At 45.9% G+C, this 16,144-nt stretch overlaps 1 protein-coding gene across 1 annotated transcript in view; it reads left to right on the top strand.

Annotated features, from left to right (window-relative positions):
• Nucleotides 1-8,693, top strand: part of PDE1C (phosphodiesterase 1C) — a 417,412-nt gene extending 408,719 nt beyond the window's left edge. Inside the window, exon 23 of the mRNA XM_069007856.1 lies at nt 7,989-8,693. The gene's annotated coding sequence lies outside the window, so the exon portion shown is untranslated. The remainder of the gene's footprint in view (nt 1-7,988) is intronic.
• Nucleotides 8,694-16,144: the final 7,451 nt, after the last annotated feature.

Raw genomic sequence — 16,144 nt, 5'->3', positions numbered from 1 at the left:
AAAAAAGATGAAGTAACTCAATCTTCCTCATTTTGAGCTTTTTGCCTTTCTGAACTTTAACAATCCTAATTACTTTAGTGACCTCTAAGTTTCCTCTTGTGTGACTTTTGAACGGGTTCCCACCAAGGGAGGAAATTGGGAACACCAACTTAGCAATGTTTCTATTCCTCATTCTAAACGCAGCTAAACAAGCATACAAATGACAGATCATCAGTTATTTGGTAATCAGTTACTAACACCTTAAAACGCATTTCAGGTCCAGCTCTCTTAACTATTTTAATTAACTCTAGCTGGGCCCAAATTCCTTCCTATTCTAACTAATTTCAACACAGCTACCTATAACTAAAATCTTTATGTATCCAGGAAACTACAGGCCTGTCAGCCTGACCTCAGTGCCCAGCAAGATTATGGAACAGATCATCTTGAGTGCCATCACATGGCACCTACAAGATGGCCAGGGGATCAGACCCAACCAGCATGGATTTAGGAAGGGCAGGTCGTGCCTGACCAACCTGATCTCCTTCTATGACCAGGTGACCTGCCTGGTAGATGAGGGGAAGGCTGTGGATGTTGTCTACCTGGACTTCAGCAAAGCCTTTGACACCATCTCACACAGAATAATCCTGGAAAAGCTGGCAGTCCATGGCTTGGACAGGTGCACCCTTCACTGGGTTAAGAACTGGCTGGATGGCTGGGCCCAGAGAGTGATGGTGAATGGCACTGCCTCCAGTTGGTGGCCAGTCACCGGTGGTGTTCCCCAGGGCTCAGTGCTGGGACCAGTCCTATTTAATATCTTCACCGATGATCTGGACAAGGGGATTGAGTCCGCAATCAGTAAATTTGCAGATGACACCAAGCTGGGAGAATGCGTCAATCTGTTGGAGGTAGGAGGGCTCTGCAAAGGGACCTGGACAGGCTGGATCCATGGGCCAAGTCCAATGATATGAAGTTTAACAAGTCCAAGTGCTGGGTCCTGCACTTTCGCCACAACAACCCCCTGCAGCACTACAAGCTGGGGACAGAGTGGCCCGGCAGAAAGGGACCTGGGGGTGCTGACTGATTGCAAATTGACCATGAGCCAGCAGCGTGCCCACATGGCCAAGAAGGCCAATGGCATCCTGGCCTGGATCAGGAATAGTGTGGCCAGCAGGACCAGGGAAGTGATTCTTCCCCTGTACTCAGCACTGTACACACCTTGAGTACTGTGTCCAGTTCTGGGTCCCACAGTTTAGGAAGGATGTTGAGCTGCTGGAGCATGTCCAGAGAAGGGCAACAAGGCTGGTGAAGGGTCTGGAGCCCAAGCCCTATGAAGAATGTCTGAGGGAGCTGGGGCTGTTTAGCCTGGAGAAAAGGAGGCTCAGGGGAGACCTTTTCACTCTCTACAACTACCTGAAAGGTGGTTGTAGCCAGGTGGGGGTCAGTCTCTTCTCCCAGGCAGCCACTGAGAGAACGAGAGGACACAGTCTTAATCTGCACCAGGGGAAGTTTAGGTTAGACATCAAGGAAAACTATTCGCTGAAAGAGAGATTGGGCGCTGGAATTTTCTGCCCAGGGAGGAGTCACCGTCCCTGGATGTGGCATTAGTTTAGTTGATGAGGAGGTGTTAGGTCATAGGTTGGACTTGATGATCTCAAAGGTCTTTTCCAACCTATTTCATTCTGTGATTCTGTGATTCTGATTATGGGTAGGTTTATCAGTTCTGATTTATCACAAACACAAAGACTGCACAAATGCCCTACTTTTAGACAACTCCAGGCTGGAAACACCTAGTAACTTTTTATGAACCTGAGACTTCTTGGTAATCACTGTGAACTCGTGCTGAATCCGTGAAGAGCTAGTTTAAATTTTCCTGCCTTGTCACTGCATTGATCATGAACACTAATTACATGGCCTGAACCCAGCACTGACCTGGGACACAAAAGTCCAGCTGACAGATATCTGTTGCTGCATTCTTAATGCTAATAGAATATAGTATTTACATGCTAAAAATCTAGCCCAAATCTATGTAGCAATCTTCCCCTTCAAAATGCTCATGTTCAAGAGCCTTTAACAATGTGGAGAGAAGCTGGACTTTCCCCTGAGCAAAAATCACATCACAATACATTTCTTCTCCGCTTGTGGGACATCCTCAGCTGTACCTCACTGACCAGAATTCATGCAGTAACACAATGGTATCTTTGGATTTAGGTAAGTGTGTTTGGATGTCATTATCTTTCTTCGTCTGACATAACAGCAGAAAACAGTGCCTGCTGTTAGGTCAGGTGCTGTTCAATCTCATTCAGCTTCTCCTGGAAGTGCTGGCAGGAGCTCTTCATCTCTTCTATTTCATGAAGGATATACTACACAGAAAACCAAGAAGACACCCCACTTTACCATGTTTGAGCACTTCCATGCTGAGTGCATTTAAAGCTGACAGCCTGAATGGAATGTGTCCTCTTACACTCACAAGAAAATCTCTGCGAGCAGCTGCTGTGAAAATTTAGAAGACACCTCAAGGGAGTTTGCTCTGGGTTGCATCACTCACATCCCAGTCACCCTAAAGCATGTAGGTTTAAATTCTGGCGCTATCTGGGCCAATGAGAATGTAATTTTTGCGCTTGAAGGGGAAAAAGGTTTTGATCAAAGATCTGACACACCGTACTGAATTCTGACATTACTGCGCTATTGTCAGACGTACCTGAGCAGGATGAGTTGCTACAGATTAAAGATAGGTTAAATTTCTGTCTACTGGCAGTTGAAAACTGTTTTTAAAATGAGAAAGAGGGAGAGAGGGAAGAGAGGAAAGTTAAACAAGAACTATGAAAAGGAAAAGTATCTTTCCTGATGGGTTCTGCTAAGTGTTAGATTGATAATTTCTCATCTATCACCAGTTGGAAGCCTAGAATTGGATTTATCTAGCCAAGGACAGACACTTACCCCAACAGATACACATGCAAGTACTGCAACACAGCAGGTGCTCTGATCCAGAAGTAGACATTTGTGATAGGTGAGAGGATCCATGCCATAAATGTCACAACTACTCTTCATTGCAAGAAGATATCTAATATAACTTGTCATCTACTTCTGTGGTGGCTGGTTAGCCTGTGGTACAAGGGACAAACAGAGTTCTCGGGTAAGACAGTCCCTAGTACCAGAGACTTCTGTCCAGTTAGGGTGAGAAGAGAAGCCTCTCCGAGAATGCTTTGTTCTGTTATGGTAATGTATCCCAGTTCTTTGTTCCTGGTTGGCTGCTGGCTGCCCCACTGCCTTGCTACCTTATATGTTTCATGCCATGGAAAGTTCTCCACTCCAGGTTCCCCCCATTGGCCTTTGCCCCTCACCACTCCCCCAGAGCTTCCCCATTGGTCCCCCTTCCCTAGTCCTGCCTGTGTACCGCCCCTGTGCCCTCAGATCATTGGTCGGTGGTGCTCACCCCCCTCCTGTACTTAAACCTGGACCCTGCATTGTTTCTCTGTCTTTGCCCCTGGAATCCTTCACAGTGTGGAAGCAATGAACTTCTCCTGTGGAACTCTATGCAAAGACCCTTCCTGCCTCTTTGCTGTCAACCCATATTACTGAAGCTATCAGTGCATTTGTGTGTGTGAGTGTGTGTGGCTGATCCTGCTGAGCGGCTTTGCTTTGGAGACGCTCTTGGAAGATCGCAACACCTCGTGCTCCGGCACAGAGCCTGTGGAGCTCAGGATAGCAATATACATCTACCCTGACATCTACATTTATATTACTGCAGGCCTGGTTCCTACGGTATATCACCGTCCCGCAGCCATAGGGAGGAGGAGGAGAGAAGATCCAACAGGCAGGAATTGTGCAGCAAGATTGATTGATTTAATTATTTTACAAACTCTTTTATAGACTTTTTTCTTCATAGTCTAATTGGACAAAGGACCAGCCACCCCTTGGGGGTGATTGGCTAAAATCCTAAAACATCCATTGTCAAAATACTTTCTACTATACCATAAACAAGACTTTTCAAGGTTGCAGGTGGCTTGGTTGTTTACATTCCCTGCTACCTCTTCTGTGAGAGAGAAAAGTCTCTCACGAACTTAGAAAATAACAAGAAAATCCTCGCTAGCAGCATTTTTGTACCTACACACTTACCCCCACGAATTTCTCAGACCAGGGGAGATGAATGAGCAGGAATGGACAGGAAAAAGGATAAGCAAATTTTCTATTTACTACTTTGTAGCACAGGACTAATACAATGGCACCCCTCTAGTGACATTGAAATAAATCCTGTAACTGGTGTCCAGCAGTGTCTGAGCTTCTAGCAACATCAAAGTTTTTGTTCTAAACGCTTATCCTTGACTTTTCACACCTTGTTCAGGGTAGTAATGCAAACAGCATCACACAAGTTATTTTGGAGACAGTATCATCTTCTTTCTGAAAACATGCTTCCCTATCAAGCTGAAACTGCTCTGAGTGCAAGAAGGTGTATGACATGTTCCCATGTTAGCACATTTTGGTCTCTCTTAAGCCATGAAAAGACAATATAGAAACCTACACTTCCCTGCTGACCACTCTAACTGATAGAAAAAAATAGGCATGTTTGCAAAGCATAGAAATGCCCAGTCTCTTTGGATTCCTGCAGCCATGTCCTTTGATGATCTCCTCATGTTCGTGCTTTGGAATGTATCCCTCAGACCCAACAAGGCCCAGAACATGATGAAGCCCTCCCTACTAGGAGATCAGTTTCAGCTAGAGGGCAAAAGATGTTCCCCATGCATTTGAGAATTCTCATTTTCAATCTCCATTTCAATACAACTCCTATACCAGGCACAATCCTGATGTGTGTGATCCTGGGATAAATCATCCCATAGCAGTAAATTTTAAAAATCTAGCCCCAACAGTCATTAGATTGCACCAGAAAGGGCTAATTAGAGACCAGCAGTAGTCTGATAGGGCATTCTCCACCGCAGTGGAGGTGAGGTCTCCTAAGTGTGTGCTCCATGTGTAACACAACTGGTGCTCTTAATCATAGAATTATAGAATTATAGAATTGTTTCACTTTCAAAAGACCTTTAAGAACATCAAGTCCAACCATTAACCCAGCATTGACAAGTCCTCTGCAAAACAATGTCTCTAAGTGCCACAACTACACAACTTTTAAATATCGTCAGGGATGGTGAGTCAACACTCAGAATGTGGGCTAATTGCCCATTTATCACCCACACCAAATTTTTAATCTTGATCCTCAGACAGTTTTCTTCTTCCTACATGTGAGTGTACTGGATGCAAGTAAGCAGTGCTCACATAGTAAAATGATTTCTGTGGGGTATGCCCAGCCCTTGCCCTGGAGGGATGTCTGCTGAGACAAGAGACTTTGCAATCACCCAGCAGGACTCCCTGGAAATCTTGGATCATGGCGAGGAAAGGTGGGCCCACAATCCTTTGGAAGACACTATACAGGTCTTTCTGTAACCCATTGGTCTGTCCCAGACCCTCTGTAACCCACTGGTCCCCTACTGATCCCCTGTATCCCTATAAAGGCAAGCTCTCTCGAGCGCCTCGAGAGCGAGCTCGTCCCTGGCTTTCCCCTTCACCGGAGGGGACAAACAATAAAGCTACCTTCGTGCGGAACCAGCCACATGGGCCTTCTCGTCTCTCTCTCTCTGGTCTGGTTTGGCATGGAGGCTGCCCTGCAGAGCTGAGCTGGAATCACGAGCTGACAATCACTAAAGAGCTGACAGCTTCTGCAAGGGCCCTCCTGCCAGCAGTTGAGAGGAAGACACCGGACCTCGGGAAGGCGATTCCTTTCGGGACCAACTCCCCGGACCGGTCACCTCTTCCTGGGTCAGAGCCACTGACCCCACCACCAGCTGTAATAGATTTCTACCAGTTGCTAAAGCTGAACACATTGAGGACATACAACCGTCAAAAAAATGAGCTTGAAGAGCTTCTGTCCTTCAGATGGCTAGGAAGAAATCAGTGGGCCACAGACAGATTTCTAGGTGGTTCCTCAAGGCTAATGTAATTTTGGAAAGCACCATGCAAATGGCACTGTGTGGGTAGGTTTGGTAAAAAGTTGTACCAGTCCTTATGGCTGAGGTATAGGCAGCTGGCTCTGGCACTGGCTCTTTGAGCATATCACATAGCACAAGTTCACACAGATTAATTCAATGCTCATGCTCAGCAGAGATGGAGACGGGGACTAACTGTCCCAGGACTACTCTTATCCAAGACCTTGTTCAAGGTAAGGTGCTGGTAAACAGGATAAATTTCCTGTCTTACAGTTGCTTCATGGTGGTTGCATGCTCCATGCATGCCCCTGGTAAATGGGACGTAACCTGAGCAAAATTCTCACAGTAAAAGTTACAGATACTACATCACCTGCAATATAAAGTAGGCACGGCTGTAATCTCTGTACAATGACTAATACTCAGTAAATTCACTCACTTCTTTCACAGTGACTTGGGTGTGAAACTATATCCCTAAGAACAGATTTTGGATAATGGTACAGTGCAAAGTCTGTTCCTCTCACATTTCCTGTCCACAGACTAGAGAAGAAATATCTCATTATTCCCCCTTAGAAGGGTGATAAAATAGTATGAATCAATGAGAAAAGTCTTCTCAGTCCTGCTTAAGGACTGACTTCACCATCTTCTGGAAACTGCAAAATAGTCAACAAAAAGCATATTTTCTAATATACTGTTGAAAGAAAAGACATTGCGGATTTATATATTCAGTGACATAGCAGCTTAAAATTCACCAGTTTCACTTTCTGGAACTTTTATCTAATAATTTTCTTCTACAACAGTAGAAGTTTCAGTTTCTTATGCAGAGAAAATAGAAGAGGAAAAATGGAAATGCCTAAAAACTAGCAGGTGGTAATGCTGCTCCTTCCACTCTTCTCAGGATTAAAAGTCACTCCTGACTCCCTTCCTTGCTTTCTTCTCCATCACACCCTTAGTCTTTCACAACTTTGGGGAATATTCTCTACATTCTGGGTTTCCACACTCAGCATTTCTGAACGAAGAAATAAAATTAACACAGCATTTGGATGCTCGAGGCACCAACTCTGGTGTGCCCCAGGTCAGAGGGGGTCCAACTGCGCTACTTCTGCAGGTCGCTGAAACGACTTCGGCATCAGGAAAAGAGCTACTTGCTGGGCTAGCTAGCTGGCTTCTCGGCAGAGGGAACGCGGCAGGAGCCAATGATGTCAGCTCACGTTAGCTAGGAGACAAAGGAAGAGAGAGGCTGTTTGGGTCTGGCTTCTAACAGGTTTATTGTTAGAAGTTTCGCAACCCGAACAAGCTCAGAAGGCTGGAATCCGATGTGATGGGATGGAATGCGATGGGATGCGATGGGATGGCTCCTCGGAGCCTTGTCCTCAGTTTAATAGGGAATTTGAAAACCCCAGTCAAAGAGAAAAACAACCAATGAGTTAGAAGCCAGGGGGAGGGTACAATGTAACAAGAACCACTGGGGGGGAAACAGAGAGGCAGGAGTTATAACAGAGAACCAATGAACAACCGCGTAACCGAGAATTTTCCCGAACTGGGGGAGGCGGCTTGTACCCGGGCACCGCCGAGGGGGTGCGGCTTAGGCTTCTGAGCTGCCCATCGACCTCTGAGTCTGCCTCTTCGGGGAACTCGATCCAAGGGAGGAGCTGGGATTGATTGGCATTATGCAGCCCCAGTCCCGCAGTGGGCTGGGTCACCCCAACATAAAATATCTGATGGCTTTTTACTATTGGTATTTTTATTGGAATAATTCATCTTACTGGGACTTTAGATTTTATGCAAGCTTCTTATTCTACCACAGTAAAATAGCTTGAAGCTCTGAGAAGTCACAATTAATTTTGATTTATAGCAGTTTGGCTTATGGTATGTATTTGAATGTTCACAGTTAGTCTTGAATAAGCAGTAAGTAATATAATCTAAATGAATTTTATTAAAAGGATTACACTAGATCATGTAACCTTGCATTTTCTGCAAGCCAGTAAGTTGCTTATTAACTCAGCTGATTCACTGAAACTCATTCTCATTTCTCAGCTCTTCATTGGACTGCAAACTTTACCTCCCAGTTGGCAGTTAACCATTTTAACACTGAACTGATGTATATAAGTTACTAAAAGAAGCAGCCTAACAAAACTGAAGGTACACAGATATGTTTGCTGTTTTTTCCCAGAAGGGAATGCGTCTTTCTCTATCCATTTTCTTGGTTACTTTCTGGAGATATGCATCACTAAGGAAGAAAGCACTGGGAGAGAAAAAAGGAAAAAGCAGCTCATACGTGTGTCAACTGTCCACATATATGAAGAAACCTCATGGGTGTAAGATTATGCATTATGGTATCCTTTAGGAGCACCAGCATTTTCAACAGCTACAGCACAGTGGTGGTATGGCTGGAGCAGCAGTCCACAGGGCATTGAGGAGAGACTGCCATGGGGAAGTTCCACAGGCAGCAGTCATGGCAGCAGCAGCAGCAGTGACAGCAGGGATAGCCTTGGTGCCAGAGGCCTCACCCTAGTAGTGTGACCTGTATTTTCCCCCAAGCATTTTGCCAACAGAGGCTGATTTTGTCAGGTGTTTATGGGGTGGACAAAGCAATAGAGGCCACCTGAGTTTCCTGGCAGGGATATCAATTTCAATTTGGTTGAAAGCTTTAGTGGTCTGCTTCACACCATCCTTTGAAATCCCTGGATCTGACTGTCATAGGTTAGCAAGGATAGTCCCGGAAGGGATGTCGTTGCTAAGGGGTGCTTACAGTTTCCTCTGGGACCTGATAGAACCTATCAGCTGGCCAGTTTGAATATGGACAATTCTTTAAGCCACTTAAAGTTGTGACCGCCTCTGTGATACACACTTAAGAATAGACAAACTCCCCCCCAAGCTCTCTCCCATTTCCGGCGCTGGGACAGGTGGCTGCGGGTCCCGTGCGGGGGCCGGCGGGCCCAGCCAGGCCCTGCTTGGGCCAGGCTGGGCCAGGCCACGGCCAGCCTGGAGCCATGGGCCTGTTCCAGCCGTGGAACTCCCCCCCCACTGCCTTGCCGTGGGCGGCCAGAGCGGCTCGGAACCCACCCCCCTCCACTGCGGCCAAGATTTCAGCAAAGCGGCACCTGTGTCCGGCAGAGGTCAGGTGACCAACAGTGATAAGCCACACAGTTGCAAGGCCGAGGTGAGATTAACCCTTTTATTGCTGTGAAGAGCTGAAAACCTGAGGGAAGAGAGAGAGGAGATGCTTAAAGCTGAAATTCTGTTGTGAAGCTATGATATATCAGAGTATCCTGTTGTAATTTCATGAAGATATGGGGGGTGGAGTGTTCAACTCGTAAGCAATAGGCAGATGCTGACGCAGCTGTAATTTCATGAGAAATTTGGACAGAGAGAGATGAACCAGATGAACCAGATGAGGACTTTTGCTCCAAATGGGAAAGGAGAAAAACCTCAATTCCTAGAGATGCTCCCAGAGATAAAGATGAAGATGAGGAAGACCCTTTGCTCCCAGGGAAGGAGAAGGGCCTCTGTTTTTTTTGTTTCTGAATGGCTCAACCTTAAAATTGTACCCCAAAAAACTTCAAGAGTGGACCCTCGAAAGCAGTTGCGGGAAAAGCTGCAGGTCGGGGGAAGGGACTCACATTGCGAGCAGAGAGACTCCTCTTCCTGAATGGACTGAACAATATTTGGAAGTGGGTGGCTGTCTCGTTGTGATACTGTTTTCATAGCACGAGCAAGAAGAGACTTCTCTTTCTAAATGGACTGAACAAGGTTATTATGGAAGTGGTAAACAGACTGAACATCTTAAGGGTTGTCTTTTTACATTGTCAGTGGGAGAAGGGAGGAAGGTGGGGGGAGGAGGAGAGTTCTGAAGGTGGTATAATTTTTTTTCTTTTTTTTTTTTTTCCCCTTTCCTTCTTTTAGGTCTGTTAATAAACTTCTTTATATTCTTTCAAGTTGGTGCCTGCTGTGCATTTCTCCTAATTCTTATCTCACAGAAGATAAACAGTAATGAGTATTTTAGACCAAACCACTACACTGACTGTATGAGCGGACCACACTCAGAACAGTGTGCTAAGATGCTGGAGAAGACCACAGGATAATCTCTAGAAAAAGTTCCACTGAGAGGAGTTCTTTGTCCTCTGCTCTTTACTCTAGATATAAACTCTAGCCCTAAAGACAGACAAACAGTAACAGATTTCAGAGGACAAGAAGCCATTTCGTCATCTTGGACAATGTCTTCGTGATTGGATATTTTTGCACCTAACATCTCCCCTATGATACCAGCCTCTTGATCTTCAGATGAACTTAATCCAGGCCTTTCCACTGGGCAGGAGGGAGACGTCCAAGATACTTGCACAGAGGGAGTTTGAAGCATAATTCCTCCTACTTTGTGCTGAGGCCCACTCCATTCTGGAGGAGAATCTTGTATTTTTTTGTATCACCATGTATTTGGCAGAACCTCTGCCTGTTTGTTGTCTCATTCACTGTGAGTGAGCCATTTTTGCTTCCCATTTCCATATCACAGCACTGTTCTTAAACATTTCCTGTTATGATGTTCCACTGAGAGAAACTGCAAGGAGTTCTTTTGGAATTAGATGGTCAGGAATGAAATTAAGCCAAACGAGGCAAACTTTGCAACTGAGAACTGTTTACTGGTAACAAAAAACAAAACAAGGAGTTGCCCAAATGAAAGAGGGCTAGAGAAGACAAGAAAGAAGGAAGGAAAATGAAAAAAGGATGGGGGAGAGGGGGGAGAGAGAGAGACAGAGAGAAAAAGAGGAGAGTGGAGACAGAGAGAAAAATAGGAGAGCATTACCACCAGCGGATCAGGGAGTGCTATTGGCATCCGTGCAACAGGGCGGGGTGGACAGGCTGCCTACTAACAAGCTTGTGCAGCTCTCAAAGAGGCATGGCTTCACAGGTGCAGCTCCTGTGCCAACGGGTGGCCAGACACACAGTGAGTGGGCACTCAGACCAGAGGTCCAGGACCCTGGACAGGATAGCAGCGAAGACCACAGTAATGGGCTGGATTGAGGTGGCAGGGTGGGCTGGATTGGAGAAGAAAGGTTGAACACAAGTAGCTCAGGTGGGGATGTGGGGCGAAGCGGCAGGGCAGCGGTCAGGGACACAGAGAGGCAGGACTGGCGCGAGGGCGAGCAAGAGCCAACAAGGGCGGAAGAGCCAAAAGGCAGCCTGAGGCCGGGGCAAAGGAGTGAGCGAGCCAGTGAGCAGGTGAGCCAGCAAGCGAGCCAGCAAGCAAGCAGCAGTGAGCCCCAAAAACCACAAGTCTCAAAAACTCCAACTCACCAAGCCCCAAAAAGCAAAAAGCCTAAGACCCAAAAGCCCCCACAGCTTGTGGTGGAGTTACCTTTTATGCCCTCTGGCTCCTCCCAAAATCTGCCGCTGGCATGAGACCATTGGCCCAGTCCAATGTCCCACTGCAGTCCATTGGTGGAGACCTTTCACCATGTGATTGGAGAAGCCTCTCTGGAGGGTCCTGCTGACTGCCTGTCCAATGTGAAGTGTTGCCAGTCTCCCCAGAGACAAGGCTTCTTCTAGTTGCCTCCTGCACGTGGCACATGTGCACCCCTCCTCCACATACCTCTGACAACCAGTATTGAGACAAATCAAAACTAAATTGGCTCCTCACGCCTGTTGTCGTGGAATGGTAGTCCCAAGTTTAGTGCTTCCACTGAGACTCTCAAACCGTACTGCTGCTCGCTTGCTCCCCATCTTTCCCCCTGCTCCCTCCTGTGGTGGAGACAACTGGAGGCAGAAATAGTAAAGATTGCTGGTTGACATACTAACAATTTACTGGAAACAGCAGTAAGATAAGAAAACAAACAGTAACAGTACAAATACTAATGAGAGAGGGTACAAAGAAAAGAAACACTATTGCCCACCTTCAAAACCCCAAACAATAGAAAATACCCAACTGCCCCCTCCACCACGCTATCCCCACTGCTCCTTCTGGCTTGGAACTAGCATTACTGTCCTAGGTTAAGATGTAGCCAAAAGCATATATTCTATTATCATCTTCACAAGCTGTTAAAGCATGGGGGGCAGTGGTCATTATTTCCTACCATGTTTCATCCCTAATAACTCCCTCTGGGAGCTATCTCTGTTAATGGGCCATCAAGGACCCACTGCATGACTCATAGAATTACATCATCCCACTCTGAGATGCTCTGCCCAGGGGGAGGTGACGAAGTTCACTGCTCACTCAGTCGGCCGACTCACTGTTCTCTGCCCAGGAATGCCTCGAGCTGCCAGGAGAGACGGCACGGGCAATCCAGCAGCTCAGCGGCTCCGATATGCGGCAAGTGATAGCTGTTTGGCTATCATCACAAGCAGAAGCAAAGAGGTAGAAATATAGCCTTGATTGTGCCTGTATTCCTGTTTTCTTTATTCTTCCCGTCCCAAGAGGGACGAGAGAACCAGTCTACGGAAGGGGAAGCAGGAGCAGATGGGACAGGGCAGCTGTGATCAGCCGCCTTTATTTGGGGGAGGGGAACAGGGAGAGCAGGGGGTGGACCCATGGTAACCAGCCAATTGGACTCTGTTTCGGGGGAGTCCGTGCTACTTTCAAGTTCTACCCGCCCTTGGAACAAAGGGGATTCAGAGCACATGGCAGAGACAAGTCCGGACATGCCTGGGCAGTCCCAGGGCCAGGCTGCACCTCGGGCAGGTAGCAACAGGGAGGAGCCAAGCATTCCCCCCTGGATATAATCTGGGGTTTGGAACAGCACAAGCAACCCTACCTACCGGATTCCCAGAGGACAAGAGCTACCACTGGACCTTCAGGAGATGACCAGACCCTTCTACAGGATCACCCCTTCAACAAAACTACTTCATCTGCACTGCTACCACCACCCTGACTACAAGGTACCAAGTTGTATCCTGACTCTGTCAGTGTTCTTGTACTGTTGCATTTATTTTAATTTTCCTATTAAATTATGATTTTGACTTGCAATCTCCCACTGGTTTGTTTTCAAACTAGTACAATTACCCAAAGCAATCCCTTTGGCTAAGAACTGGCAGTACTCCGCCACTCAGTCCACCACATTTGCTCAACTAGAAGGAAGCCGTTCTCCCTGGAAGAGACTCCCTTTCCCTGCCCTCAGGCAATTATGTGAGGTAGTATAAAATAACCTCCAGGTCCCAGCCATGCTCCCACCTGTGTTGGAGTGAAAGCTCCTCTGGACCCAGGTCCAAAGGAAAGCCAAAGCACAGGGGTTGAATTCAAACCTTTGGATAAGCTGAGATACATGAAGTCACATCAAAGTGAAATAAAAATATAGATTTTTAACTTTTAGTAGAAGTATGTGCTAAGTGCTTTAAATATTGAAAAGCTGCAGCAAAGAAATCTTAAACACAGTTCTTACTGCAGCAGTGTTACCTTTCACAGAATTTCTTTACTTTAGACAAAACACAGATGGAACTTGACTGTTCACATTTTTTAGAGAGTGTTCATATAAACAAAAAGAGCTGATAGAAGCTCTATAGGCAAATCTGTGTGATACCTATGTAACACTTGTGTAAGATTTATGACTATTAGAATTAGACCAGGATAGGTTAAGAAAAGAAAAACTAGAATTGTGTGTCAATTTTATTGGTCAAATAATTAAATTAATTAATTAATTAATTATAATCAACACTTCTGTAAGTTTAGAGAAGAAGAAGAAGCTGTTTTCTACTTGCTGTTTGCCTGCTGCTGCTGCTGCTGCTTGGCCTTATCATGTAACCCCTTGGAACTCTACCTTCAGAAAACTGAGACTATGAAATAAAGAACTTAGCAGGACAGCAGCCTCCTCTGCTCTTTCACCCTCATCCAAAAAGGAAGGGTATCCCATCAAAAGCTCAACACTCCTGGCTACTGCAAAAATTAATCTTATCCTGGCCAGAGCCAGGACATTATCCACCCCTTATTCTATACCATCTGCATCATGCCCGATCCTACACCTTCCAACTATATATGTTTTTACATACATACATACATACAGACATCTATATATCTATATACATTTTTATATTTACACATGCACAAGTATTATAGGAGAAAGTTTCACGAGGGATGTCTAGACTTCAGGCGGCTCTCTTGAAAGCTGTTTATTGCATAGGCGAAGTTACAGCAGTTCAGGGAGTGGGTATCCAGAGCCAGCCCTACAGCTGCCAGCTCCAGCTGTAGGCATCCCTGAAGCCACTTTCTGTTCAAGTTACTAAGCATTATATACTTTTCTTTGCAGAGTATCTTGACACATAACAACCAATAAGCACCATACACAATACCTTTACATTTGCCTATAGCCTATCATAGCTACTACCATCACCATATTATAGTCATTATTATCCAATTACAAGAGTAAGTAAGTTACAATTTAAGCTTACAGTGGAAAATTCTTAGACCTTTCTTCTTCTTGCTACATCAACATTTCTTGTTTGCCTGCCATATCTTTCTTTTTGGTAAAGACATGTTTTCAATTTACTTATGCTCTTCTTGAGACTTATTTACTTGGTGAAAAACATGTCTTTGTTTGTAGTACCATACCTTTGTCCTAATCATAAAAATCTCCTTCCAAATCATCTCCAACCTTTGCCTTCTCAGTTATTCAGTGGTCAGTGTTTTAGCAAAACATCTTTTACTCTATATCAAAACTTGCTTCCATTTCTACCTCATCCTCAGTTTCTACATTCAGAGATCTTTCTGCCAAGCCTACATATCTGTGAAACTTTCTTACCAAACTTTCATCCTCCCCAACAGGTATAATTTCTGAAGTCAATGGCTGTCCCTCCAAGATGTCTCTTGAGTTCATTTAGTCCATGACTGTGGGTTCCATCCATCCTAGGTGTCTTCCAGGGTAGGAGGACTGGTTTGCTGTTGGGTGGTTGCAAGTTCTATGAGGACCTCACCCCTGGTGTATCTGGAGTAGTCCATATCCATGGTCTGTGGTGGTTATGCCATACAGTGGCAGTGTCATTCAGCAACTGCTGCAATGCCTGCTGGGTGGCTAGCTCAGAGGCTGAGCACTGGGTGATAGCCTTGCCTGCCACAGTAGCAGAGGACAGGTGCCAAGCGAGAGTGGGAGGTTAAGCGAGGTCCAAGCAAGGCTCGCTTTAGCCACCGATGAAAAAGGCGCAAGGAGAGGCGAAGCAATGAGGGACTCTTCTCAGGGGGACAGGAACGGGTTTATTGGAGCCCGGGAGAGAAGGATCGAGAAGCGCAAAGAAAAGTTTCTGACAGGTGGTTTTCTACCCCACTGCTCAGGGCGGAGCAATCATAAAACATCCAATAACAGAACAGACAAGGGGTGTTACATAGGCGGGGATACATACAACTTAACCAATGGGGAGAGAGGTAGGCGGAGAGGGTGAGCACGGGCCAATGACAGAGTGATGTGGAAACCAAGGAAGGGGAGAGCATGGTCATTGCAGATGTGCAGGGTGTCACATCTTTCTTGCCTTGGCCAACGAACTTTCTTGCCAGCCTGAGGGTGTCTATGTTGTGGCGGGCAGCTATCTTAGGGTTCCTGGACCTCATGAGAATTAAACCACTGGACCTTTTGTCCGACGGGGCCTGGGACACCCTGGCAAGTGCCATGGGTCACCACAACAAGCAACCAATATTATACAATTCAACATTATAGACTGTTCTTACCCAAAAACCAAATCCCCTTGAAGTATGCATCATGTTTCCCTGTCCCTCTGCATTACCCACCAAGTGCACCCAGATCCTTGAGCAAAAGCAATGCCAGATATGGATTTGCCTTTGATTGTGGAAGAACTAATCGAAACTGTGTTCCCTAACACTTATTTCTCATATGCACCATGGGGACTTTATCCCCTTGTGCGCTACATGGAAGTTTTAATTGGCAAAGGCCAGCTTGATTATTGAAGCTCCTAGTGTTGACTAACGAGGTGGTTCTTGTTAAATGGAGATCCCAGTATATGAAGGTCCCATCACCTACTGCTTTGAATGGGGTTTTTGAACAGTCCACTGTACCATTCCATTTTCCCACAGGCTAGTGCATGTGAGGTAATATGATACACCCACTCAATACTGTGCTCTCTGGGCCAGGTGTCAATGAGTTGATTTTTGAAATGAGTCCTGTTGTCTAACTCAGTTCTTTCTGGGATGCCATGTTGCCACAGGACTTGCTTTTCAAGGCCAAAGATGGTGGTCTGGGCAGTGGCATGAGGCAGAGGGTACA

Source organism: Aphelocoma coerulescens, chromosome 2, assembly GCF_041296385.1.
Source record: "Aphelocoma coerulescens isolate FSJ_1873_10779 chromosome 2, UR_Acoe_1.0, whole genome shotgun sequence".
Taxonomy (NCBI): Eukaryota; Metazoa; Chordata; class Aves; order Passeriformes; family Corvidae; genus Aphelocoma; species Aphelocoma coerulescens.
This window is presented reverse-complemented; position numbering and strand designations above follow the sequence as displayed.